This window comes from Phocoena sinus, chromosome 14 (genome assembly GCF_008692025.1).
Source record: "Phocoena sinus isolate mPhoSin1 chromosome 14, mPhoSin1.pri, whole genome shotgun sequence".
Lineage (NCBI taxonomy): Eukaryota > Metazoa > Chordata > Mammalia > Artiodactyla > Phocoenidae > Phocoena > Phocoena sinus.
Window position 1 is genome coordinate 78,529,551 of NC_045776.1, and position 27,850 is coordinate 78,557,400.

Consider the following 27,850-nt stretch of genomic DNA (forward strand, 5'->3'; position numbering starts at 1 on the left):
GCGCACCCCGCCCCCTGCGCCCGCCACCCACTCCCGCTGGCGGAAAACAACAGGAGCTGGGCTCCCTCCCGCCCATCCAGGCGGGAGCCCAACTTCCTCTACCTTGGCCCGGGAGGAGGGCTTTACGCAAAGGGCGCACGCCGGGGCGCGCCGAGCCGGGTCGGGGCAGGCCTGGGGAGGAGCACAGAAGCTGGGCCCTCCCCGAGCCCACTCAGCCGGGCTGGGCCGGGCAAAGGCGTGCGGCTGCTGCAGGACGGCACCCTCGCCCCGGCCCGCCGGCTGCTACCTCCCGGGCGCTCCGGCTGCGGCACCCGGAGGAGCGTCGCGAGCTGGAGGGGTCGGCTGCCAAGGGGCAGAATTCAGGGTCCCCTCGGCTTAGCTGTTCTAGGGATTCTTAGGTGTTTTCCTGTGCCCCGGGCGGACGCCAGGGCCGCCATCGCTGCCTTTCTCTACCCTTTGCAGAAGGAAGGCAAGTCTAGAGCAGGAGAAAGATGATCCCTTAGACCTTCTAGCCAAGAGCAGGCACGAGACTCTGGTCCTCCGGTTAACTGGCTGAGACCACACAGTAAGAGCCAGGGCAGCGGAACTGGGTTCCGGGAGCTTTTTTGTTTTTCCTTTTTAGTTCCCCCACCCCCATCCAGTCTGGTTCCCAGAGAACTTCATTCCCAGCCTAAAATCCCCCTCTTCCTGCCACACCCCCATCCCAGCCTTCTGTCCTAGGGAAAACACGGTTATGATATACTCAGGAAGAGCTGATCCTTGAAACAGCCCTACCAGAAACTTCCTCTTGAAAAAAACAAAACTGCAACTAATAGAGTGAAATATTAACTGTAGACTCTAGGAAGTGGATATGTGAGTGTTCCCCTTCTTTGGATTTTTCTATGTTTGAACATTTCCCCCTCATCTCATCATAAAATGTTGGGGAAAAAACAAACAATGCTATTAAGAAAATCATTTAATCTGTTGCCCAAAGGCCCCTTACTGAAATACGTTTTCCATGAGGAAATCCTCTTGAAACCACTAAAAGTGTATGTTCCACCCATGAACTGAGCCATGATGCTGCACACTTCCTTTTTTTCCTCTTCTGCTCAATGATTTTACCTCTTCAGCCAGCTCCTCAAAGTTTTCCTCCTTCCTCTCCCCCTTTTGTTTCTGTTTTTCATCTTTTACTTGGTGATGGAAAGTGAAGTATGTCCAGGACGCACTGTCCTGTCTTCCCCGTGCCCGGCACCTCGGTTACCACCCAATATGTATTTGTTAAATAGACCAATGAAAGTTGATTGGTTTTGATATTGAAGCTGCTCAAGCTTTCCTGACAAACACCTCACATCCTCACCTGAAGTTAACAAGACATAAGTAAAATTAATAAGTGGCAAGTTTTCAGCTGAGGGTCTGGAATTTTCTGTGACCCTACTGGTGCCTCACAGGGGGACTTGATCAGAGCACACCCTCCTGGTATATTTGCTGAACCAAACGGACAGTCTCTTGACCAGTTCTCCACTCCTACAAGGATCAACCTCCCACAAGATATTTTACAACAGTGATTAGAGCACCTCACATTTGCATAGCTGGGGCCTTTTTCTAAAGCAGTTTTAGAAACTTAATATCACTGGGCCTCCCTCCAACCCTTGGACCTAAAGAATCATTCAATCCCATTTTACAAGTGAGAAACCCACAGCTAGGAAGTTAAGCTCCAGGTCACAAAGCCGGTTGGTGGTAAAGCCAGGTCTGGAACCCATGTCTGTCTGACTCCAATTCCTGCCAAACCAAGTTCCAATCTTGTCACTTACACAAAGGCTGCCATGGTCTTGTCTACTTGAAAGAAAAATGTGGAATGTAAAAGTTGTGAGTTAAGTTGTATTTCGAGACCTTACTGAGGACCACAGCCCCAGAGACAGTCTCTCAGGTAGCTCTGAGGAACCACTCGAAGAGGTAAGGTACAATCCAGGATGTATATGATCTTTTTCGCTGGGAAAAACATGTAGTCAAGCATCAAAAGATTACTGATAACAACAAAGAACAGACATCTTAAGTTAATGATTTTAGCAGTTTTCTATGTATGGAAAGATGCAAGAATTTGGGGTCATTTGAAATTTTTCCTTAGATATGCATCTTAACCATTTAGGGGCCTGTATATCCAAAGCACAGAATGTTTCTTGTTTTTCTCCATCCTGAATTCCCCGGAGGTTGCACTGTTGTGGGCCACTGCAGTGGCTAGCGGCTTGATCCTTGTAGAACTGGAATGGCAGGCAATATTTTTTTCTTTATAGCCTGGATGTTTTGGATGTCACCAGACCAGCAGACATGGGCATTTCCCTGAGCAGGGCTCAAAGGAAGCCTCCAGACCACTCAGTGTGGGACAGAGCTGGCCCAGGAAGCACCCACTCTCTCTGGTTTGGGGAAGGCTGTTGCTGACTCTGAGACAGGACTTGTTAGGAAGTGCCCTGCCGTAACATCCAGTTGTGTTTCAGGCCACTCTGGACAGTGGAAAATGCCCTACCTAGAACAGTGACATTGGGGGTGAGTTGGGGGTTCACTGTGGGGTCTCTAGCAAGGTAGGGGTCTTTCAAAGCCCTAGTTTCACCTATCTGCACCTTATAGTCAATGTTTACCTCATGGGATGGCCGGGAAGATAAAGTAAGGGACTCAAAAGTCTTTAAAGCATCGCTTTGGGGTCTGTCATTTGAGATGCGCCCCAACAGAACCTATCAGGACTCCGAAATCCTGCAATCAGATATTAAACATGAGGCTCAAACACCTCTCAGCTCAGGCTGCTACACATGGCTGTTTTTGTTTTGTTTCATTTTCACCTCCCAAGAATTGAAAAAACTTACTCTATTTTAGGTGCTTTGTATCCATTCATTCATTACCCTTCCCAATTGACATATGGCTCAGAGTGGCCAATTTACATCTCAAGTAAATGGGGGAGGCTGGATTTGAACCGAGGTCTGAGGGGGTGTCATCTTTTTTTTTTTTTTCTTTTGGCCATGCCTGTGCAGCATGCAGGACCTTAGTTCCCCGACCAGGGATCGAACCCGTGCTCCCTGCATTGGGAGCACAGAGTCTTAACCACTGGACCGCCAGGGAAGTCCCATGAGGCGGTGTCATCTTGATCAGTCTTGGTGGGAGGAATGGGGTGGGGCTCCTGCCTGACTCCAGAGCCAGCGCTCCTGCAGCCTGGGTCTTTGAAGCCATCCAGCCACCTATTATTTCTGCCCCACTACTCCTCTTGCCAAGTCCCCTCCCTAGAGGTAATGCTGAAAGGTTTCTTAGCAACAACGTGCTTCTCCCATTCAACCTCTCCTGGGGGCTCAGAAAGGGCGGGCCAGTTGGGAACAGCTCAGATAGCAGCCTGGCCCCTCAGGTCCAGCTCTAGACCCCTCACTTCAAGAATTACTGAGAGGTCTGTCTAGTGGGATGCCTACCGTGTGCTATAAAACTATAGAACTAGAACTATGGAGGGGGAATAAAAAGGGAGATTGGGATTGACATATACACACTACTATATATAAAAGATAATGGAAACCTACTGTATAGCACAGAGAACCCTATTCAGTGCTCTGTAATGACCTATATGAGAATGGAGTCTAGAAGAGAGTGGATATATGTATATGTACATATACCTGATTCACTTTGCTGTACAGGCAGAAACTAATACAACATTGTAAATCAACTATACTCTGATAAAAAATTAATTAAAAAAAGAAGCATTACTAGGAGGTGGATGTCAAAATCCTACTCATGCCTTCTTGGATGGGCCGGGGACCCACAGGCTGGTGCCTCAGAAACCAGGGGCAACAAAATCAACCTGCCTTCTTCTCTGGAGAAGAAAGCCTGCTAACCCTTCCCTAAACACCACCTTCTCTCACCTCTCCTCTGCCTTCTGCCCAGAAGAAAAGAATTGAGGTGCAGGTGCTGTAGCAAGAAAGTTCTAAATCAAGCGAAGTTCCAAAAAGAAGCTGGCTGGGGGACTTCCCTGGTGGCCCAGTGGTTAGGACTCCACACTTTCACTGCTGGGGCCCTGTGTTCCATCCCCCGTCTGGGAACTAAGATCCCGCAAAGGTGCGGCCAAAAACAAAGCTGGCAGGATGAGATGGGAAAACGAAAAATACAGAGTTGCGAAATGAATCTATTTTTGACCAAAGCCCAGCGTCTCCTCTCTGGACTCAAGACCAAGAGCTTGAAGTTCAGTGTCTCCAAGTGACAAAGAACCACGGGACTTGGAAGCAGATCCACCCTCAGAAGATAAAATGCTGCTTACTGAGGCATGAGGAAAGTGATCATCCAGTGCCCTGAGAAATGGGCAACCAGCAGCTGAAAAGAGATGCATGGCTCACTCATCCTAAAGGATGAAAGGAGCCCAGCCTGTGCTGGTGAATGTGGAACCACAGATGCTCAGCTGGTGGCAGTGAGGGTGATTGTAGTGTCCGCCAATTTCCACGGTGTAAATATGTCCACGACAACCAATTACAAGTTATCACTGTGAAGTTACTGAACTATAGGCACAGTCAGCTCTCCAGAGCCAGTACCTCTGGAACAGACCACTTTCCCCCCATAAGACGACTCCAAGGTGGGAAACAACGGGATTATCCAGGAGGAGACCTGCTGGGAGCCAGTTGTACCAGATGACTCAGGTGAATACATTCTCCCATCAAACTCCTGTTCTCAGGAATTCCCTGGCAGTCCAGTGGTTAGGACTCTGCGCTCTCACTGCCAGGGGCCCAGGTTCAATCCTTGGTCGGGGGACTAAGATCCTGCAAGCTGCGTGGCCAAAGGAAAAAACAAAAAACAAAACAACTCCTGTTCTCTGCTCTCACCCTCACCTATTGAGTGCATTTGTCGGTCAACATAAATGTTACCTTCCTAACTCCAAATTGGGACATGTGGATTGGCAGTCACAAAGGTATTGAATTCATGGGGACAGAAGAACTTAATAATCTCAGGGTATCCTGAGAAAGCTCGGATGAAGCATTTTCCTGAAGTTGTCTATTTTTTAGATAGCATTTGCTGTGTTCCTGATTATAAACATGAGCATCTTATGCTTAGTCTAGAATAATGAAAAAACAAAGAGAGAAAAGAAAATGTAACCGTAAGTCATCTAGAAGTAATCTCTATCATCACCAGGAACTTTTCTGCTGCGTTCCAATGTGTGATTTTCTTTTTTTTTTTATGAAGTTGTGATGACATTTTACAGTTTTCATTCCTGCTTTTTTCCCTTAACTTTATATTAAAAATAGACATTGTGTGTTTTTGACAACTAACTAGTTTTTTTAACTGGAAAACTAGTAAAATGCTAATGGTTTAAAAAAAAAGTCTAGATGAACCTTGCAGACACTGTGCTAAGTGAAATAAAGCAGTCACAAAAGAACAGATACTGTATGACACCACTTGTTTGAGACGTACCTAGTGCAATCAAGTTCCTGGAGACAGAAAGTAGAAGAGGTGAGGAGTGGGTAGAGAACTGGGGAGATGTTTAATTTATCTGTCGTTTCCATTTTGCAAGAGGAAGAGTTCTGGAGATGGACGGTGGTGATGGTGGCACAACAATGTGAATGTACCTAATGTCACTGAACCATACACTTAAAAAGGTTAAAAAAAAAAAAGGTTAAGACGGTAAATTTTATTTTATTTTTTTATTTTGGCCACGCCACGCGGCTTGCAGTTCCCCGACCAGGGATTGAACCTGGGCCATGGCAGTGAAAACGCGGAATCCTAACCACTAGGCCACCACGGGACTCCCAAGACGTAAATTTTATGTTATGTGTATTTTACCACAAATTTTTTTAAAGTAGAAAAAAATGGGAAAGTGACAAAACAATGAGGGGAAAAATGATATATAGATGGGACAGAGAACATAGATACTTCATTGGTGTTTGTGAATAAAAAGTTAAATCAAACAAACAAAATCCAAGGACTTTTGTAATGCAATTGTATCTTGAAAGTGAGCCATCTGTCCACCTCCCCCAGGCCTCAGTCCTCTTCCCCAGGGACAACCAGTCTCACCAACTTCTGGAGACTACAGTCTTTGCTGGTTACCTAATATGCACCCGTTGGAATATTACATACCCGTTAACACTTGTTTTCAAAGTTTATGTAATGATAGAGGATCCATCTATTGTGATTACCCAGATGTGTGACGTTCAATGAGAGTTTTTTTCAACATCACTGTTGAAGTATGTTTCACATAACACACTTTCATTCTCCCATTTAAAGTCTACAACTCAATGGTGTTTAGTATAGTCACAGGGTTGTCAGCCATCACCACAATCAATTTTAGACTTGTTTTACCCCCAAAAGAAATCCCTTACCCTTTAGCTATTACTCTCAATTCCTTCCACCCACCACACCCAACCCCTGGCAAACACTAATCTGCTTTCTGTCTCTACGGATTTGCCTATTCTGGACATTTCATATAAATGAAACCAAACACTGTGTGTTGTGGCTGGCTGCTTTCACTTAGCATGAAGTTTTCAATTAGCATAATGTGTTCATCCATGTTGTAACAGGTATCAGTATTTCCTTTCTTTTTATGGCGGAATTATATTCCAGTGTATGGAGATAACACATAGTGTTTATCCATTCATCACTTGATGGACATTCAATAGATATTTAAGCCACTAAGGGACTCAGAGAACTTGGGGCACTTCTTTTCTAGTTTCCTCTCTGCCTTAACCATCATTCCACTCACGTCTTCTGGAGAAAAGATTGTTCTTGCTCCCTTTGATGCTCTACTAGGAGCAGATGCTGGCATTTTACAAAAGCCCGCCTCTCTTTACTTTGATTGGGCTCTCAGTATGCCAAGGCACTGGCCTGGAACGTGGTCAGGTAGCGTTTTATGCCATTATTTTTTCTTTTTCCAAAGATTTCAGTCAAACTCCTTCGGCTGTGTAGCCAGGAATTCCCAACCTCTTAGGGTCCCAGAATCTGATCTTTGTTCGCTTCAATTCTTTCTCCCACCTTGCAAAAGTTCCATCCCATTTCTCCAAGACAAGTGCATTAAACTTAATTCCACTCTAAGATTTTTTCATTCCCTGTCTAGAATTCCCTGTCTCTGCTAAATTGGCAGAGGCACAGTACCTACTTGCATCCTGGCTTTTCTAGCCAATGGCTGACTTCTTGCAAGATTTTGAGAAAATTTCCTCATAATATATAATAATGCTCTTGCCAGGCACACTTTCTATGGAAGTTCTCCTCCTATTCTTTGAGCAAACTTCAGAAGGAGGTACAAATCTTATCGACATTTTACAAATGAGGAAGCTGAGGTTCAGAGAGGTAAAATAACTTTCCAAACAAAGTCACAGCCTCCAGCCCATGTTTATAGAATGAATCACTTCTGCTCTGGGCCTCACGTTTACTGACAGAAGTAAAAACTTGGACTGGGGAAAGGGAGGATCAAGAAACTTGTGATGAAAATCTATGTACCCTCTTCCCAGGATAATGCACATATTCACAACATTTTAAAAGCAATTTCAAGGAGTTAGGGGGAAAAAACCATCCTGCAGGTCTAAACTGGAATTGTCGACTGGGTTGGCTGGGCACAGGAGAAACTGAAAAATCTCACTTACAAGGTTGAATCACCAGGTGGCGCTCTCAGTCCTGAATGGACCCTGGGTTCCACAGCCAAGGTCTTCCAAGAGATAGGAGTTGGTCCAAGCTGCCTGGAACTCAAAGAATTTCAGAGATTGTTGGTTCAAACAATAACCCTCACCATCAGAGGAGGAAAAGCGGCAGTGTGCTCAAGGTCACAGCTCATGGACAAAGCCAGAACTCACCCAGTTATCTGATATTTCTGAAATGTAGCACATAGTTCCCTTACTCTGAACAGAGCGCAGTGGACACAATGCAATCTTTTCTCATGACGATTCCAGGAATGACCCTTTGTGTCTGAACATTGCTATCTGTGGGAACCAGAAGGGCTTATCTCACACACAAAATGGCCCCAGACTGCTGTTTCTTTAATTCCTCCTGAGGGTTAGGTACTGAGCACGGGTTTGGTTCCTCCTATCTGCCAGGTTTGCTTACGTTTCCATGTGTCCTTAGGTAAGTTATTTACCCCTCTTGGAGCCTCCTTTTCTGGGGGTCATTGAGTGGATTTGATGAGGCATGCACCAGTAAAGTACCCTGCAGGCAGTGGATGTCCAGCAATCGGTAACTACGAATGTAACTGTGCTTCTTGCTCCTGTCAATTTGCTGCTTTATACATTCTCTACCTTGGAACCCAGATGACTAAACTTATTAGAACTCTGGGTAAAATAAGAATACAGAGACACTAAATGAGAAAATTACCTGCTCCGCTGTGGACTCTATGACCTTTGTTTTTGTGGCTTGGCAGTCTTGATTCTCGGCTGGGTTCTGGAGAGGCAGGGGTTCCAGGTGGGCGCCTTCAGAAGATATAGGGTATTTGCGGAAATAGAAAGGAGATGGAAGGTTAGATTCCTGGATAAGTAAGTTACTTTTAGGTTTAACTACCCTAGACCTCCTTTTTCTTCTCAGCATGTATTTCTGACCATTCTGTCGATGGAAATAAGAAAACGCACAACATGAATTGTGTGTTTCAGTTTTATTCAGGGACCTTATTGAGGACAATAGCCTGGGAAAGAGTCTCTAAGTAACTCTGAGGAACTGCTTCAAAGACGTAGAGGGAGAGGCCAGTATACATATGATTTTGGTGAGGGAATACGTGCAGTTAAGCATACATCTCGGTAAACGGTTACTGCTAGTCACAAGTAACAGGTATCTCAGTTCATGATTTTAGTGCTTTACTATGTATGGGAAGATGCAAGAATCTGGGTTCATTAAAATTCCTCCTGGAATATACACCCTAACTATGTAAGGGGCCTGTTTTCTAAAGCACAGAGTGCCCCATCCTGATTTTCATCCTGAATTCCTGTCAGGGTGCACTGTCGGTCAATCACTGCAGTGGCTAATGACTTAATCCTTGTAGAAACGGGTGGTGAGCAACATTCTTTGTAGTACAATTCCAATGTCAAATGGCAATGAATCTGTATTTTTACAAATAGGAAACTCCCAAAAGGCAAAACCCCAAGGAATGTGAAATTTCACTTTTCAGCGCATTTGTTCATTGCCAAAGTCCTTTCAGACATATACACCCTTCAGTCACTCACACACTCCAGCCCTGGAGTCCATCTCCTCCCCTCTGTTCCCACACTCCTTACTGGAGTTCTGACCTTTACTGTGTGCCAGGCACCATGCTGGATACTGCAGTAACAATGGGGAACAGAACAAAGAGTGGGCTTTGCCCTCATGGAGCCCACACTCATCCCTGTAGCTCCAGCAATGTCTGACAATGACTGTTTCAATCAAGCCGTGGTGTTTCTACACCCCCATGTCCCCCACCCATGTTCTTGCTCTTTCCACTACCCTTTACTCCCTCCTTAACCTGGCTAATTCCCACAAATTCTTTGGGCTTAAGTGGTCACCTCTTCCAAGAAGTCTTCCTTGGTGTACACAGCAGGGACAGGTACCCTTCTCCTGTGTTCCTGTAGCACCCTGTGGAAATTTATATCAGAACCCTTGCCACTCTGAATTGTAAGAATCACTTTACATGTCTGTCTTCCTGCTCCAGCCTGGTATCTCTCTGAAGGTATGGACAATGTTTCATCCAGGTCTCTGTCTTCAGAGTCTAGCACAGGGCTTGGTAGACATTCAGTAAATGATAAGTGAACAAATAGAGTGTTGGCCCCAACAGAAACGAACGGCGACTCTGAACGTAGCACTCACGAGAGGATTTATTTTGGCATCTCTTGCTCACAAAACTCTAGAATCTTGAAGATGGTTCTTGTTTGCCCAAAACTATCTTCTTGACAATCAGTTTAGTTTCTCCCGTTCCAGGGGATGTCTGGCCTCCCCAGGAGTTGTTTATCTTCCCTGCTTCAGGGTACAGCCTGTCTTTTGGGGACCATCTTTAAATGGGCATCTTCATCTAAGTTTATATAAAGTCACAGGTAAGTTTCACTGCTCTTGTCCTCAATATTTATCTCCTTAGTGACTTTTTCACTTTCTTTCTTCTCTTTTTTAATTTTTAAAATTTCAGTACAGTTCAAATCAGCATGCGTGGTTCCTTTCAGCTTCTTCACTGCCAAAGCTGGGGGCAGGAACTGATTCAGCTTCTCTGCCTTCTCTTTGTCTGTGATGACCAAGGTGTAAAGGTATCTGCTGCATCAAACTTTAAACTTCACATTATCCTTATTTTCTTGATCTTGACAGACTTGGCATCCTTTCACCTGGCTGTAAGCAGAAAGTCCTTGATTTCCTCAATTTTGTGAGCCATGGCGATGAGACATGGAGAGCCTGGCTGGCACCTTCCATCCAGGCCCGGGGTCCCCAGATGTCACCCAGCCTGGATTACCACGGATTAACCCCCATTCCCCACGTACAGCCTGAGAGACACTCACTGCCACTTCTTCACTTTCTTATGCTCTCTGTTTCCCAGCCTGCATTCCAATCTTTTCTAACCAGCTGCAGGATAAGACCCTGGGTTCTGGTATCAAACAAACTCAGATTTATATCTCAGGAATTCCCTGGTGGTCCAGTGGTTAAGACTCCGTGCTTTCACTGCCAAGGGCACAGGTTCAATCCCTGGTCAGGGTACTAAGATCCCACAAGCTGTGCAGCCAAAAAAAATTATATCTATAGCCCACTGCTACTAAGCTTCCCTATGAGATCTCTCTGAGCCTATTTCCTCTGTTGTAAATGGCAATGATGGGAATGATAACTATAGCCCTTACCTTAGGTTATGCTGAGAAGATTATATGAGAGAAAGCCATTATGAGAGGCTTAGCATGGAACCTGACAAAGAAGAAAGCTGAATAAATATCATTATGTCATTTGGGACATGCAGAATATGTATATTATTATTTTATAATTTATTATAATATTATAATTATATAAAAGATAATATCAATAAAAGAGAATTATAAAATATAACATTATAATTATTGGATTGGCCAAAAAGTTCGTTCGGGTTCTTCCATAACATCTTACAGAAAAACCCGAATGAACTTTTTGGCCAATCCAATATATAAATTATAATATAATTCATAATATTTTACAATTACAATTATAAAAATTATCATTTTTATCTACATTTTTATATCAAATAATCAACAGGACCATACTAATTATTTGGCTTACTCTAGTTTCCTGTTTTTTAAAACTCTTCCTGCTTGTCAATTAAGCAGAAATATTTTAATTGTCTTAAAAGGAAAATTTGTAAAAATATAATTCAAAATAATTCAGTCCACCTGTGGGAAGCAAAAGTCCCTGTAACAAATCTTCTTAAGTTCTTTATTTCTCCCTTAAAAAACCCACAGTTAACTGTTGTTTATCCTTCCAGTTGTGTGTTTACATACACATGAATTATAGACAACATGTAAACATACAGATTTTTTTTAAAGCATAGATGAGATCACACACAATATATTTGTAAGCAACTTGCTTTTTTTTGTTTTTTTACCCTTTTAAATAAAGTATACATTTCAGTGGGTGTTTGTACATTCACAAGTTTGTGCAGCCATCACCACTAATTCCAGATCATTCTCATCACCTCAAAAAGAAACCCCATACCCACTGGCAGTCACTTCCCATTTCCCTTCCTCACACCTCCCAGCTCCTGGCAACCACTGATCTACTTTTTGTCTCTATGGAATTGCCTATTGTGGATATTTCGTATAAGTGGAATCGTATAATATATGGCCTTCTGTGTCTGGCTTCCTGTCACTACATTTAAGTTCAGCTAATGCTTTTTAAAGATTACCCAGTATTCCACAGTTATGATGATTCCATAGTGTGGATTCATCATAATCCAGTTAATCCTCCACTCAATGGGCATTTGTTTCCTCTTTTTCATTATCACAAACTACAAAACAATGAATACCCCATGCTTCATAGCAATGTTCAGGCTTTGTGAACCTCGTGAAATTTCCTGCAGGAAAAATTCTCAGGAGAGGTATTATTATTGGAGAAAAAATCACGCATAGTGAAATTTTGATAGATCCTGCCAAATTGCCCTCGAGAAAAGTTGTATTACTTTCTAGTCCTTCCAACAGTGTGAGTTGAGCATTGCCCCCAGTCTTTGTTAATGTTGTATATTTTAGGTTTAAAAGAGAAGTGATTTCTAAGCTCACTTTCCCTGCAATCACACCAGCTTGTATTGTACAAATAGCGATATTTTGGGGTACATTGGGTTAAATTAAATATATTATTAAAATTAATTTCACCTGCTTTTAATTTTATTAAATTGACCTGCTTTAAGAAAAAAATTTTAATGTGACTACTTCAAAAAATTTTAATTACATATGTGGCTCAACTTTTATTTCCTTTTTTTTTTAGTGATCAAATCAAGACCTTTTTTTTTTTGCTGCGTTGGGTCTTCATTGCTTCGCGTGGGCTTTCTCTAGTTGCGGCTATCAGGGGTTACTCTTCATTGTGGTGCGCGGGCTTCTCATTGCGGTGGATTCTCTTGTTGCGGAGCACTGGCTCTAGGCGTGGGGTCTTCAGTAGTCATGGCACTCGGGCTCAGTAGTTGGGGCTTGTGGCCTCCAGAACGCAGGCTCAGTAGTTGTGGCACATGGGCTTACTTGCTCCTCAGCATGTGGGATCTTCCTGGGCCAGGGATCTTCCTGGGCCAGGGCTTGAACCTGTGTCCCCTGCACTGGCAGGCGGATTCTTAACCACTGTACCACCAGGGAAGCCCTCAACTTTTATTTCTATTGGATGCTGCTGCTCTAGAGTTAACCGTGACCTCTATCCTCCTCCTGAACATCCTGTTATTGCTTTTTACAATCAATGCACATTTATATTTACCCATATGTTTACCAGTTTCTTTGTTCTCCATGACTTCTTGCAAATCCTTCCTTCAGGTACATATATCCTCCCAAAAGAGCTTTTTTGGGGGTATATTTTTCAGCACAAATATGAGAGTGGGAACCACTGTATCTTAGTCTAAAAGGGTATTGGATGATAGTGTATATATATATATATATATATATATATGTATATATATATATATATATATATATACACTTATATATTTTTGTATATGGGGGGCGTTGTTTGGACTCTTAATCGTGGGAGGAGGGGTTGAGTTAGAGAGATGGAAGATACTTCAGTGAAATACACATCTTATTTCCCATGACAGCAAATTGAAATGTACAATCATAGTCAAGGTGTCTCATGGGAAACTGAGAAGAACAATACACCATATGTTATGTAGAAGTCCAATGTCAGTGTGTAAAGCCAAACACGTAGCCCCTCAAACTACTTACACTGTAGTAAATTTGAATTTTAAAAGTAAATTTCTTTTTGGGACTTCTGTGGTGGTCCAGTGGTTAAGACTCTGTGCTTCCACTGCAGGGGACACAGGTTTGATCCTTGGTTAGGGGAACTAGGATCCCGAGTGTCATGCAACGCCGCCAAAAGATTAAAAAAATTTAATTTTCTTTTTAAGTAAACTTAAATTTCTCTCTCTCTTTCCAAAGTGGAATTCACAAAAGTTATATATGTAGATAATGTATTTATTTTTTAATATACATGTATATTTCTGTATTTCTGACATTGCCCTTCTAAGACTATGACTCAACTACAGGGAAATGGCCGGGCACCCTTTTGTTCACTTGCCTTGAACTTCTGGACAAATGTTAATTACAGCAAAACCTTACTAATTCAAACAAGTTGGGGAAATAAGTGGTAGGTTAATGTGTTTTCATAAATATACAGTTGATTCTTGAACAACATGGGGGTTAGGGGCAACCCCTCCATGCAGTCAAAAATCCATGTATAAATGTTGACTCCTCTAAAACTTAATAGCCTACTGTTGACATAAACAGTCAACATATATTTTGTATGTTATATGTATATTTATATATATTTTATGCATTCATGACTTACCTTTTTCTTAATTTTTTTCCATGTTTCTAGGCTACGTGGTTCATCTGAGTTTTTTCAAATTGTCACAAATCTCCAAAAGATTTTCCAATATATGTATTGAAAAAAATCCATGTGCAAGTGGACCTGCACAGTTCAAAACCGTGTTGTTCAAGGGTCAACTGCAGTTTCTTAATTTCTGGAGCATGCGGAAAGTTCTAGTAAGCTAATAAAATTTTGTTAAGTAGAGATGGAGTCTAATAAAGTGGCTGATATCGGAGGTAATTTGTACTACCTGTGTAGTCAGGCAAGGTGCTTACTGACACGGTGCTTGCAAGTTGCTCTCTTGAGCTGGTTAACAGTATCTCTGTGAAGGTGTGGGCTTTACTTCCTTGCTACTTGTAGAAAATAGGTCTTGCTTTTGCTTTCCTGCCTCTGTTTCTCTTCTTTCTGGTATCGGCGCAATTATTTTCCTTTGGAAAGCTGCCTCTCCCCAACTCTAAGCAAACAGGGTTGGGATGGAGCTATGGGAGTGGATGAGGCCCCAGGCTGGTCAGAATGATCACAAGCGGGTTAGGGCTAGGCACACAGCCGGTCTGGATTAGTGAGAGGCAGTCCCTATTTTCTGCTGGAGGTGTGGAGCAATGGAGCCCCTCCTTCTGCTGGAGTTGCTAACTTGAATGAACGCAGGCCTGAAGCCGTTGGTGGCTATCATTGGTGAGCTATTGCTGCATAATAAATCACCACAAGCTCTGCAGCTTAAACAATATACATACATCATCTCACAATCTCTGTGGATCAGGGGCTCTGCCTCAGGGTCTCTCAAGAGACTGCAGTCAAGGTGTCGGCCTAAGCTGGGGTCTCCTTGTCAGGATCGCAGTCTAGCTGGGAGAGAGCGCTGAAGTGTCAGGTGTGCAAGTAGCCGAATAAAGCAACAAGCTGAAAATGAAAGAGTTAAGCCGTTGATCACTTACTGTGATGGTTTAGGGAAGAGGCTGAAACTGGAGAAAGTACCTACTCTCCCTGTTGCATTTTCCCCTATATGCGTCTCACTGTGGAAGGGACTCCAGACAAAAGGCTCTAGCAGTTTATAGCCCCTGGGACTTGGGGGAGGGTGGTGGTGAGGATGTAGAGGGAGGAGGGGTTGGAGTGGAAAAGTACCTGGTATGGAGTCAGAGTGAGCAAGTGTCTGCAAGGTCATGTCCCCTCACCCCCAATAAGGAGGCTGGGGCAGAGGTGCCTGGAGAGGACCTCTGCCCAGGACCTCAGATAAAGGGACCCAAGAAGGAAGGAGCATAATATGCATAAGAGCATGACTGGTCAGAGGGGCTGAGTCCTGGACTGCAGCTCCCTTAGAGACTGCAGTGTGCTGTCTGTGCACCAGGTCTGGCATGGGGGGGAAGGGGGCAGCTTTCCCCAGGGAGGCCTGCCAGGTAAACCCTCTGAATTGCCTACCGTCAGGCCTGAGAAATCACACATAGGATTTTTTGCTTTTTGCTGTTGCTGTTTTTTAACTTTTTCTTTTTTGGCTGCACCACGCAGCATAAAGAATCCTAGTTCCCCAACCAGGGATCTAACCCGCGCCCCTGCAGTGGAAGCGTGGAGGCTTAACCACAGGACCAGCAAGGAAGCCCACACATTAGTTTTTAACCAGGAACCGGACACCTCATTCATCTGGAGTCTTGACTGGGGAACCATCTGCTTCCAACCTCACTTGGTGGTTGTTGGCAGGATTCAGCTCCTTGTGGGACATTGGACCAAGGGCCTCAGATCCTCACTGACTGTTGGCCAGGGGCCACCCCCAGTTCCTTGTCATGTGAGTCTTTCTATACTTGGCAGGTGATTTCACGAAAGCCGGCAAGCCAAGAAGGCAATAGAAAGTACGTGCTAGCAAGTTGTAAGTCCCAATCTTATGTAACCTAATCACGGAAGTGACATCCCATTAACATTGCCATATTTTGTTGGTTAGAAGTGGCTTACTCAAGGGGAGGGGATTACACAAGACCATGAATACCAGGAGGTGGGGATTGCTGGGGCCATTATAGAAGCTGCTGACCGTAATGGCCATAGGGCAACATAAAGGGAGAATCTACTTGGGATTGAAACCAGCCCAGAGGCAAACAAAGTTGAGAAACAGGAGGGAGACAGATACTTAGGGCACCATTTAAGCCTGTGGATCTGGATACTTCTGAAGCCAACTACCCATTGGCATCCCAGTACTGGAACTAATTACTTTTCTTCTTTAAAGATTCCATTTGCACTGGGTTTTAGTCACTTGCAACTGAAAGAGTCCTGATTAACATAAAAATAATGTGGGCATGTTCTTTGGGTTTCTTGGCACTGAGATGTGCTGAGGTCACCTCAAGAACAAGGAGTTTCTGTTGGTGTGAATGTAAATTGGTGCAGCCACTATGGAAAACAGTATGGAGGTTCCTCAAAAACTAAAAATAGAGTTGCCATATGATGCAGCAATCCTACTCCTGGGCATATATCTGGACAAAACTATAATTTAAAAAGATGCATGCACCTCAATGATCATAGCAGCACTATTCACAATAGCCAAGACATGCAAACAACCTAAATGTCCATCGACAGATGAATGGGTAAAGAAGATGTGGTGTATATATACAATGGAATAGTACTCAGCCATAAAAAAGAATGAAATAATGCCATTTGCAGCAATGTGGATGGACCTAGAGATTATCATACTAAGTGAAGTAAGTCAGAAAGAGAAAGACAAATACCATATGATATCAATTATATATGGAATCTAAAATATGACACAAATATCTACAAAACAGAAACAAACTCACAGATATAGAGAACAGATTTGTGGTTGCCAAGGGGGATAGTGGGGGAGGGATGGATTGGGAATTTGGGATTAGCAGATTCAAACTGTTATATAGAGAATGGATAAACAACAAGGTCCTACTATATAGCCCAGGGAACTAGATTCAGTATCCTACGATAAACCATAATGGAAGAGAATATGAAAAAGAATATATATATATCTGAATCACTTTGCTGTACAGCAGAAATTAACACACTGTTGTAAATCAACTATAGTTCAAAAAAGTAAATTTTTAAGAAGGAACAAGGTGTTTGCTCAAACAGTGCTGGTGGTCTGGCACCCACCTGGAGCCCTTCCGTGGAGCGGGTCAGTTCTGGAGATGGAAGGCTGTCTGTTTCTCCAGGTGCTCGTTTTTCTCTGTGAATCTGCTGTTTTCCCACTGCCGATCGGCCATTTCTCCTCCATACTATAAATCCTTCACCCACACTCTCTGCTGCCTCCGATTTCCAGCCTGCCCAAGGCTCTTAACGGCCCCTCCGCACTCTCTGCGCATCTTCTCCTTTCAGCATTAGTTCCTACCACTTACGCCTGCCTGCTTCTCCATATATACTAGTGCAGATTCAAGAGGTTGAATCTGATTGGTGTAGGTCATCCTTTTGAACCAGGCCAGTTCACAGGTGGTTTGACAGGCCTGTGCATTGCCTGTCAGGTGGGTCAGGGGGTGGACTCATGAGGGCTTCAGAGCGGCTGTGAGCAGGCCAGGCATTCTATAGTTTCTCTTGTTTAAGACACAGGCATAGGGCTTCCCTGGTGGCACAGTGGTTGAGAGTCCTCCTGCAGATGCAGGGAACACGGGTTCGTGCCCCGGTCCGGGAAGATCCCACATGCCGCGGAGCGGCTAGGCCCGTGAGCCATGGCCGCTGAGCCTGCGCGTCCGGAGCCTGTGCTCCGCAACGGGAGAGGCCACAACAGTGAGAGGCCCGCGGTGAGGCCCGCGTACCACAAGAAAAAAAAAAAAAAAAGAAAAAGATACATGCAAGCCATTTTTCATGAAGATGGTAAAGACTCCAGTTTGAATAATCATTAATTTGATAGCTTAACGTCTGAATGAATGAGGCTTCACTGACTTGTAGCATGATTTGGGAGACCTAGTTTCTATTTCTAGCTCCTTTTTATTTTATTTTTTTTTGCGGTACGCGGGCCTCTCACTGCTGTGGCCTCTCCCGTTACGGAGCACAGGCTCCGGATGCGCAGGCTCAGCGGCCATGGCTCACGGGCCCAGCTGCTCCGCGGCATGTGGGATCTTCCCGGACCGGGGCACGAACCCGTGTCCCCTGCATCAGCAGGCGGACTCTCAACCACTGCGCCACCAGGGAAGCCCTCTAGCTCCTTTTTAATGAGCAGATCATCTGCATTGATCCAGGATTCATTTTATTTCAAGTGAAGAACAGCCAACTTAAATTGGCACAGGTCCAAAATGGAATTAGCTGGCTCACGTATCTGAAAAGTCCAAGGGGTAGATCTTGCTTCATGCTTGGCTCCATCCAGGTGTCAAACAGTGTCAATGTCACCATGTCACAATGACTCTCTCTGTCTCAGAGCTACTTTGCTCTGTGTTGGCTCCTTTCCCAGGCAGCCTCTTTGGTCCCAGTGGTCAGATTACCACCAACAGCTCCAGGCTGACATTCTCTCTCCTCAGCAGCACTGCTGGAAGAGAGATTCCCTCTTCCCAGTGGTTCCACCCAAGGTCCTGGAACTGAGTCTCACTGGCTTGGCTTCGTTCACCTGTGCATCCCTGAACCAATGGCTAGACCAGAGGGATGCAATGCTTTGATTGGCCAGCCTTAGGTCACATGACTATCCCTGCAGCCCTTCCTAAACCACATGAACTGAGAGTGACAGAGGGGTGGTTCCCCAAAGGAAGAGTGGGGTGCTATTAATCGGAAGAGAGATGGATGCTGGCAAACCAACACCAGTGTTTATACCAGTTAATCTGTCCATTTCTGTTTCCCAGTCTCTGAAAGCATGTGCTATTTGCAGAGTAATACTGCAAGCAACCTCTGAGCCTACAAATATTTGCAGGTGACTTCTATAATTTGCTTAGTTTTTAAGTGAAGTGTGATTCATGTAACATAAAATAAACCATTTTAAAGTGAATGATGCAGGGTCTTTCCTGGTGGCGCAGTGGTTAAGAATCTGCCTGCCAGTGCAGGGGACACGGATTTGAGCCCTGGTTCAGGAAGATCCCACATGCCACGGAGCAGCTAAGCCCGTGTGCCACAACTACTGAGCCTGGGCTGTAGAGCCCACAAGCCACAACTACTGAGTCCACGTGCCACAGTTACTGAATCCTGTGCGCCTAGAGCCTGTGCTCTGCAACAAGAGAAGCCACCGCAATGAGAAGCCCACGCACCGCTACAAAGAATAGCCACCACTGGCTGCAACTAGAGAAAGCCCACGCACAGCAATGAAGACCCAATGCAGCCAAAAATAAATAAATAAATAAAGTGAATGATGCAGTGGCGTTTGATACATCACAATGTTGTACTACCACCACCTCTATCTAGTTCCGGAACATTTTCATCACCTCAAAATAAGACCCATGCCCAGGGACTTCCCTGGTGGCACAGTGGTTAAGAATCCGCCTGCCAGTGCAGGGGACATGGGTTCAAACCCTGGCCCAGGAAGATCCCACATGCCATGGAGCAAGTAAGCCTGTGCACCACAACAACTGAGCCTACGCTCTAGAGCCTGCGAGCCACAACTACTGAAGCCCGTGCACCTGGAGCCCTTGCTCTGCAACAAGAGAAGCCACTGCAATGAGAAGCCCGCACACCACAATGAAGAGTAGCCCCCACTCGCTGCAATTAGAGAAAGCCCGCGCACAGCAACGAAGATCCAACGCAGCCAAAAAAAAAAAACAAGCAAAAAAACCATGCCCAGTAAGCAGAAGCTCCCCTTCCCTACTCCTCCCAGCCATGGTGACCACCAGTCTGCCTTCTGTGTCTATGGATTTACCTATCCTGGATATTTCATATAAGTGGAGTCACAAAATACTTGCCATTTTGTGTCTCGCTTCTTTCACTTATCTCAATGTTTTCAAGGTGCATCTACATTATAGCGTGTATCAGCACTTCATTCCTTTTTGGGGCTGAATAATATTCTATTGTGTGTTTATACTAGGCTGTTGTGCAACCAATCTCCAGAACTTTTTCATCTTGCAAAACTGAAACTCTATACTCATTAAACAACAACTCCCCATTCCCTCCTTCCCACCCAGCTCCTGGCAACACTATTTTCTGTGTCTGTGAATTTGACCACTTTAGATATCTCATATAAGTGGAATCATACAGTATTTGTCCTTTTGTTTCTGGTTTATTCCACTTAGCGTAATGTCCTCAAGATACATTCATGTTGTAGCTTGCGTCAGCATTTCCTTTATAAAGCTAAATAATATTCCATTGTATGTATACACCACGTTTTGTCTATTCATTCATCTGTCAACGGACACTGGGTTGCTTCCACCTCTTGGCTATTGTGAATAATGCTGCTGTAGACATGACTTGCAAATATCCCTTTGAGACTCTGCTTTCAATTCCTTTGGATCTACACTCCAAAAGTGAGATTGCTAAGTCATGTGGTAATTCTATTTTTAATTTTTCGAAGAACTAGAATTTGCTTGTTTTTAAAATTAATTTTCTGCCTCTCTTTCCTAAAAATATTTTATGCAGAAGATACCAGTGGGAATTTAAAGGGTGTTTTTAAATGCTTTGAAATTCTCGTAGAGTAAAAGCAAAAACCTCAATATAAAAAAAAAAAAATCTAACAAGCGGAATCCTGGAAACCAGTTGGAGATCAATTTCCAGAAAAATGTCTCAGTTCATCTGCTTGGCCAAGAGCCAGAGCCTGGGCCCCTGGAGTCACACTTCCAGGTGACTGGCATGGTCTTGACAACAGTTTCTGAACTTAAGCTGTGGCCACACGTGGGAGATTTATCTTTGTCCAGGCCTCCCTCATGAAACACTTTCTCTAGCAGAAGCACAAGAGTAAAACTGGAATGAAGCCATTCCACTGAATAACCACATCAATGAATTTCCTGCCCTCACTCAACAAACAAAACAGCCTGTGGTTTTTTTACATGCTCATTCATTTGAGTCTATCCACAGCAGCCCTACAAAAGCTCCTCACCGAGACAAACACACACAGACAATGTACGGTCCAGAAAGGCAAGTGTACACAGTAGATGTGTGTCAATGAATACAACATTGCTTTTCTTTTTTTTTAAAAATTGCTTTTCCCACCTCCTTTAAGACATCGACCGCGCTCTGAGTAAGCAGTGAATAGTGAGCATCTACTAAATGCCAGGAGCCCTTAAAGGCCCCCAGGGCTGAGTCTTTACCTGGATTTTTTTGGCACTTCTTGGTTTCTGGGTAAAAACAAGGCTTTCTGGAGGCATTTGCAGGTGTGCCTGGCTCCTCCGCTCTGGCTGGCAGAAGCTCTCCTGGGTGCCCAGCCCTGCCCGACTCTGCCGAGACATCTCCCCACAGACCAGACAGATTCTCCTTTCAGCTGGATGTCAGCCTTTGGTAAGTCCCTGAGCCTTTCTGAACTTCGGTTTCCTCAACTGTCCAGTGAAGGGGTAAATGAGAATCAGTCTCAACATCTAACAACAAATGCACGATCAAATAATTCACGACGTCATCGTAACTGGCAGTTGTTTCAAAAAAACCATTTTTTGAAACGTATAACATCAGAAAATGTTCAACATAGACTACTAAGTGAGATCTGTGTTCTTATGTGGATCAGATAGTCTACATACATTGTTGAAATCATGAATATAAAACCGTGGAGATAGAAAGGAACATTGAAAAACAAATGAGAGTGTAAACACCGCTGCCCCACCCCCATTGGCCGAAACAAAACGAAAACCATGAGAGAGTAAACCTGTTGATCACTAGGTGTCCTTTTGCCTTAAAAATCGGTCAGTCACAGAGACTCTGCCCGATTTGGAATATGGTATCCCAAACTTAAAATGTAAATGATGTTTGGCCCACTTCTATGATTTTATTCTCAGGAGAAAACAAACAACAAGCAAACAAGTGCATGAAGGTACATGTAAAAGAATATATATTGCAGAGGTGTTTCTAGAGCATAATAGTGAGGTCATCTGAAATGTTCCCATATGGAGGATTTCGTTTGCAAACAAGCAACAATCCATACAATAGAATCCTGTACAACCATTAAGAATGTTGCTGTAGTAATTTATAGACATAAGTGAAGAAAGGCAAATTATACAACAGCACGTATGTATAATTTGACCCAGTTCATACTGAATCCCAACTATCGTATATGCATATTCACATTTATATACATAGAAGGTAGTCTGAAAGGAAATACTGCAGGATGTTCATTGCTTTTAGGTGGTTGGGTTGCTAATCAATTAATTAATTTTATGTTTGCGTGTTTGTATTTATGAATAAAGTTTTATATAATGAACATGTAAAAATAGTAATAGCTTCCCATTAGGAGGTGCCAGGCTGTGTATGAAGCACATCACCTGTGTTTCATTTAATCCTCACCACGATCATTTCAGGGGTATTGATAAACCCAGTTGAGAGAGGGGGAAACTGAGGCTTAGCAAACATAAGTCATATTCTGTATAACTTTCTTATTGTTGTTGTAAAAAATTACCAGAAACGTAGTGGCTTACGACAACACGAATTTGTTATCTTACGGTTCTGGAGGTCAGAAGTCTGAAGTGGGTCTCACTGGGCTAAAATCAAGGTGTCAGCAGGGCCACATTCATTCAGGAACCTCTAGGGGAGAATCTGGTTCCTGGCCTTTTCCAGCTTCTGGAGGTTGCCTGCACTCCTTGGCTCCTGGCCCCTTCCTCCACCTGCAGACCCAGCCATGGTTGGGTAAGTCTTTCCCACATGGCATCCTTCTTGTTCTGACAATCCTGCCTTCTTCCCCATTTAAGGACCTTTGTGATTACACTGGGCCCACCCAGATAATTGAGGGTAATCTCCCAGTATTCAGGTCGGCTGATTAACAACCTTAATTCCATCTGGTATCATAATTCCCGTTAGTCACGTAACAGAATATATTCACAGACTCTGGGAATTAGGATGTGGACATCTTTGAGAGGCCATTCTTTTGCCTGCCTTCCTTGCCCAGGGTTTCATAAGGTGATGGATTAGGAAGTGAATGTATTCTGTCTTCCATTCCTGTGCCCTTAGATTATGCTATGTGTCTGATTACTTGTATATTGAAGACATTTTAAAACTTTTTATAGGTTAAAAAAAAAAAAAGGACATTCCCTTCCTTGTCCCTTATGCTTATTCAGCCTTTTTGCTATGTCATCCATCTGCCCCTACCTAAATCTCCCATTCTAGCAAAACCAGTCTGTCCACTGGTCCAAGCCCAGCACCCACACACTCCAAGCTTGCTTCCACTTCAGGTGGTCCTCATACTGTCTCTTAAACTTGGGAGCGTCACTCTTGGTCATCTGAGAAGCTGATGACAAGATGGGATTCAATGTGCAAGGTATTTACTAGGAGAGATGGCTGTGAGAGAAAATGGGGAGAGAATCTGAGCTTGAGTGTGGAAGCCAGGGAAGGAAGCAACCTAGCCTGAGGTGTAGTTGCAAAGAAACAGGCAAGCCAGTCCTGACCACGTAGGAGCCCTGAGCCTCCCAGCTCTGTGTTAATAACCCTGCCAAGCTCGGTCATGGGCTGGGGGCAGCCTGCCAAAGCGTGGTCTTGGCCTCAAAGCAGATAACAGCACCTGGGGCCCTGACCAACTTCTCTCCCTGCAGTTAGAGATGTGTGGGCTGCATTTTCACGGCTGCCATGAGGGGTTTTCATGGTGATTTCCTGCATAAACCTTCACCAGGGGAAAGCTTTCTGGAGTCAAAGACCATGATTGCCTCACCTATTCCCAGCACTCCCAGCTAGAGCATGCTTAAGGACTTTGTGTCTGGCCTAGGGGGGAAGGTGGGCTTTCATCTGCTTTGTCACTCTACCTCTCCAAGCCTCAGTTTATTTAACTATGAAATGGGTTAATAGCAGTCCCTCCCACATTGGGTTGGTGTGAGGATGAAATGAAACGCTGAGCATCAAGGCCTTCAGTCAGGGCCTGGCGTGGGAGTGATAATGGTCAGGAAATGGAAGTTGTCTTCACTGGAGCACTCTGACCTGCACGCAGTAGGTGCTTAGTGAATGTTAATTGTTGTCATTGGGGCATACATACAGTGAGTGCTTGGTAAGTGTTACAGTTGTCCTTGGAATGCGTGGACCTATAGGGGGCATGCATTTGGTAATGCGAGCAGTCCTTATGGGAGCAGGCTGACCTGAACACAGTAGGCACCCAGTAAATATGGTTTGGCTGGTTCCAACCATAGTTTCAATGGAAGTGGTTCCAGTTCCCTCTCCTCAGTGGAGAGAGCAGCCCAGGCTAATAGAGACAGAGGAAGGCATGGCAAGATCCAGGGGGTCTCTCCCTGTCACTCCATGAGCCTCCAGAACCTTATCCATAAGCACAGTTAAGCACTTTGCAGCTAGCAGGCACTCCATAAAGTCATTCCCACCTCTTAAATAGCCAGTGAGCATCTGTGATTAGTCCCAGAGCTAGCTCAAAGCAAATTTCTTTTTTTATGTTTTTAATTTTATTTATTTATTTATTTTTGGCTGTGTGGGGTCTTCGTTGCTGCGCACAGGCTTTCTCTAGTTGCAGCGAGTGGGGGCTACTCTTCGTTGCAGTACACAGGCTTCTCATTGAGGAGCAGGGGCTCTAGGTTCCCCGGGCTTCAGTAGTTGCAGCACACGGGCTTAGTTGCTCCACGGCATGTGGTATCTTCCCGGACCAGGGATCGAACCCATGTTCTCTGCACTGGCAGGTGGATTCTTAACCACCGTGCCACCAGGGAAGTCCTCAAAGCAAATTTATTTATTTATTTATTTATTTACTCGTGGCTTGTGGGATCTTAGTTTCCCAAACAGGGATTGAACTTGGGCCCTTGGCAGTCAAAGTGCAGAGTCCTAACCACTGGACCAGCAGGGAACTCCTCCAAAGCAAATTTTAAAAAAGTCTCCTTCTGAGACTTTTCTATGAAGGTGCAACCATCTCATCAGACCAAAGAGTTGTTTTCTTTTTTAACACATTGCTGTGGGATGGCATCTATCATCTCATGAGCATTTGATGAGAGCTGTTTAAACAGTGAGAGGAAAGGTGCTCTGATTTTTCCAGCTGCCGCTAATTAAGGAGGTGCTGTTGATACTGGATTTGCAGGTGCAACGGTCTATCTTTTCTGAATGTGATATTTTATTAGAAAGCAAAGCTTTAGTGATCTGAACCTGAAACCAACCAGATGGTCTTTTTAAAAAATTCACTTATTTTCGTATAATAATAATGATAATGATAATATCATGTACTAAGTGTGTCAGACACTATTTTAAGTGCTGGGGATAAGACCAGTGACTAAGAGAGATAACCCACATGGAGTGTATATTCCAGTGGGCAGTGGTGTGTTTCAGATGATAAACTCATAATCCCAAATGCTCTGAATGTTAAGAAAGAGAAAAGACAAATTGAATGTGGATGCAGAGATGGGGGCATTTCCCAGTCTTGATGAGTGGGAGAAGGTGGAAGTGATGTTTAAGATGAGTAAAAGTGAACTGGGACAAGAATACAGTGAGGGGTGGGGAGAAGGGGAATGAGGGAAAAGTGTTCCAAGAAGAGGGAACAGCATGTGCAAAGGCCCAGAGGTAGAAAGACAAGTTGGAAATGAAACAAATCCAGTGTTTGGAGAGAAGAATGCAAGGAGGTAGACACAGGGAAGTAGAAGAAGTCTACAGGACACTTTTAAGAGTCTGGACTTCATCCTGAGGCAATTGGGGGAGGGGCACAGAGGGTTTTAGGGAAGGCAGGGTGAGGTGTGGACCTACCTGATTTGTATCTGAGAAAGATCACATTTTGTAATTTTTTATTTGTTGAATGTCATTTGATGAATGCCTCTCTCCACTGCTAGACTATATACTCCACGAGGGCAGGGACTATTTCTCTTTTGGTTACAAGTTTCTCAAAATGCATTTATAGAATAATTGATGGAAAGAACCAACAATCATATTAGTGTTTCATGTTGAAGGCATTGCTTCTGGTCTGGACTTAAGTAGACAGTTAACTAGCTATGATTCATCCCTTTAAAGTACATATTCTTTGACCTACCTAATCCCTAATAAAACTTTCTTGAAACTATCCATCAAGTGTACACACACACACACACACACACATATTCATTTCAGTGATATCTGTAAAATGAAAAGACAACAAAATAGCATAAATGTCCAAAATCGGGACGTTTGTTGAACAAATTGTGGTGCATCTAGAGTAGATTAGGCCATTAAAATAATGAAGATCCATTTTCATATGGATATTCTACAATGGTGGAGTAAATGCAATTTTTTGGGTGAATAAACAGAACAAAATATTTATAATCATAATTTTTAAAAATTTATTTACTTATTTATTTATTTTTGGCTGTGTTGGGTCTTCATTGCTGTGCACGGCCTTTCTCTAGTTGTGGCGAGTGGGGGCTACTCTTCGTTGTGGTGTGCAGGCTTCTTATTGCAGTGGCTTCTCTTGTTGTGGAGCACAGGCTCTAGGCTCACAGGCTTCAGTAGTTGTGGCACGTGGGCTCAGTAGCTGTGGCTCACAGGCTCTAGAGTGCAGGCTCAGTAGTTGTGGCGCATGGACTTAGTTGCTCCGCGGCATGTAGGATCTTCCCGGACCAGGGACTGAACCTGTGTCCCCTGCACTGGCAGGTGGATTCTTAACCACTGCACCACCAGGGAAGTCCCCTATAGTCATAGTTTTAAAATTGGAAAGATATACCCCAAATTGTTGCCAATGTTTATGTTCAAGTAGTGGAATAGAAGCTATTCGTATTTACTTCTTTGGATTTTTTAATATGAATTTTCTACAATGAATTGTATTATTTCCTAATAGGAAATAAAAACAACAGACAACTTTTTATTCCCTGGGGGGTAGCTATCAATGTCAAAAGCTCTCCTAAGGTCAAATTAGATAAGGAGTATTAAATAGTGCCCATCATATTTAGAAAAAGAAAGCATTTGGTGGCTACAATGAGAGCAGTTTTGAGGCAGAGCCACTTGTCAACAAAGTAGGAATAGTAACTATGGTTTGTCGACTGAAAAAAAAAAAAAGCACAAGAGTTGGAAGTTGAGTTTTATTCTGTGTCTTACTGAGGACTACAGCCTGGGAGACAGCCTCTCAAATAGCTCCGAGGAACTGCTTCGAAGAGGAAGAGGGAGAGGCCAGTATATATATGATTTTGGCTAAGGGGTACATGCAATCAAGCATACATGTTGGTAGAAGATTGATGCTAGTCATTAGGAGCAGATATCTCAGTTCATGATTTTAGTGCTTTTTAAGTATGGAAAGATGCAAGAATCTGGATTCATTTAAAAATTCTCCTAGAATATATCTAAGATCTAAGGATTTTCCCTTTTTTTTTTCTCAAGGCACACAGTGCATCATCCTGTTCTTGTCCTGAATGCCTTTCAGGGTGTGTTGTAGGTCAGGGACTGCAGTGGCTGACTTCATCCTTTTAAAACTGGATGGTCAGCAACATTCCTTGCTTTGCAAGTTAAAAAAAAAAATTCTCAAAAAAAAATTTCCCAAGAACCTTGTCTAGAGCAAGTGGGGATAGGGAGATCAAATATATGTGCAAATATATTTACCCGTTGAGAACAACGCTCAAAAGTTCCCCCAAGCCCTCTCCTGGCCGTTACGGAAACCAGTGAGCATGCGCGAAAATACCATCGAGGCGGGGCAGAGGTTGTTTTAAGAAGTGCAAGAGAAAAGCAAGACCATACCATTTCTGCATTTAGAAAGGAGAGCAAAGAATCATGCAAAAAGGTTAAAAAAAATTAAAGGTAGCTCAATTGCAGTTCTTGAAACAACAGTCTTGCAAGCCCAGCCACAGTTCTTGTGAACTCCGCCAGCGGCGGGCAGCACATTCCCCCTCCGCAAAAAGAAAGACCAAACCTGCTGCATTGACCCGGGAGCGCTACAGGACCCGCGCTACTGGGTTCGGCCAATCAGAGAGCAGAGTGGGGCCCGTCCTCGCCGGTGACTGGAGAAGCGGGGCAGGGC

The 27,850-nt window shown here is 43.9% G+C and overlaps 1 pseudogene; it reads right to left on the reverse strand.

Annotated features, from left to right (window-relative positions):
• Positions 1 to 9,190: 9,190 nt before the first annotated feature.
• Positions 9,191 to 10,291, reverse strand: LOC116765036 (annotated as a pseudogene).
• Positions 10,292 to 27,850: the final 17,559 nt, after the last annotated feature.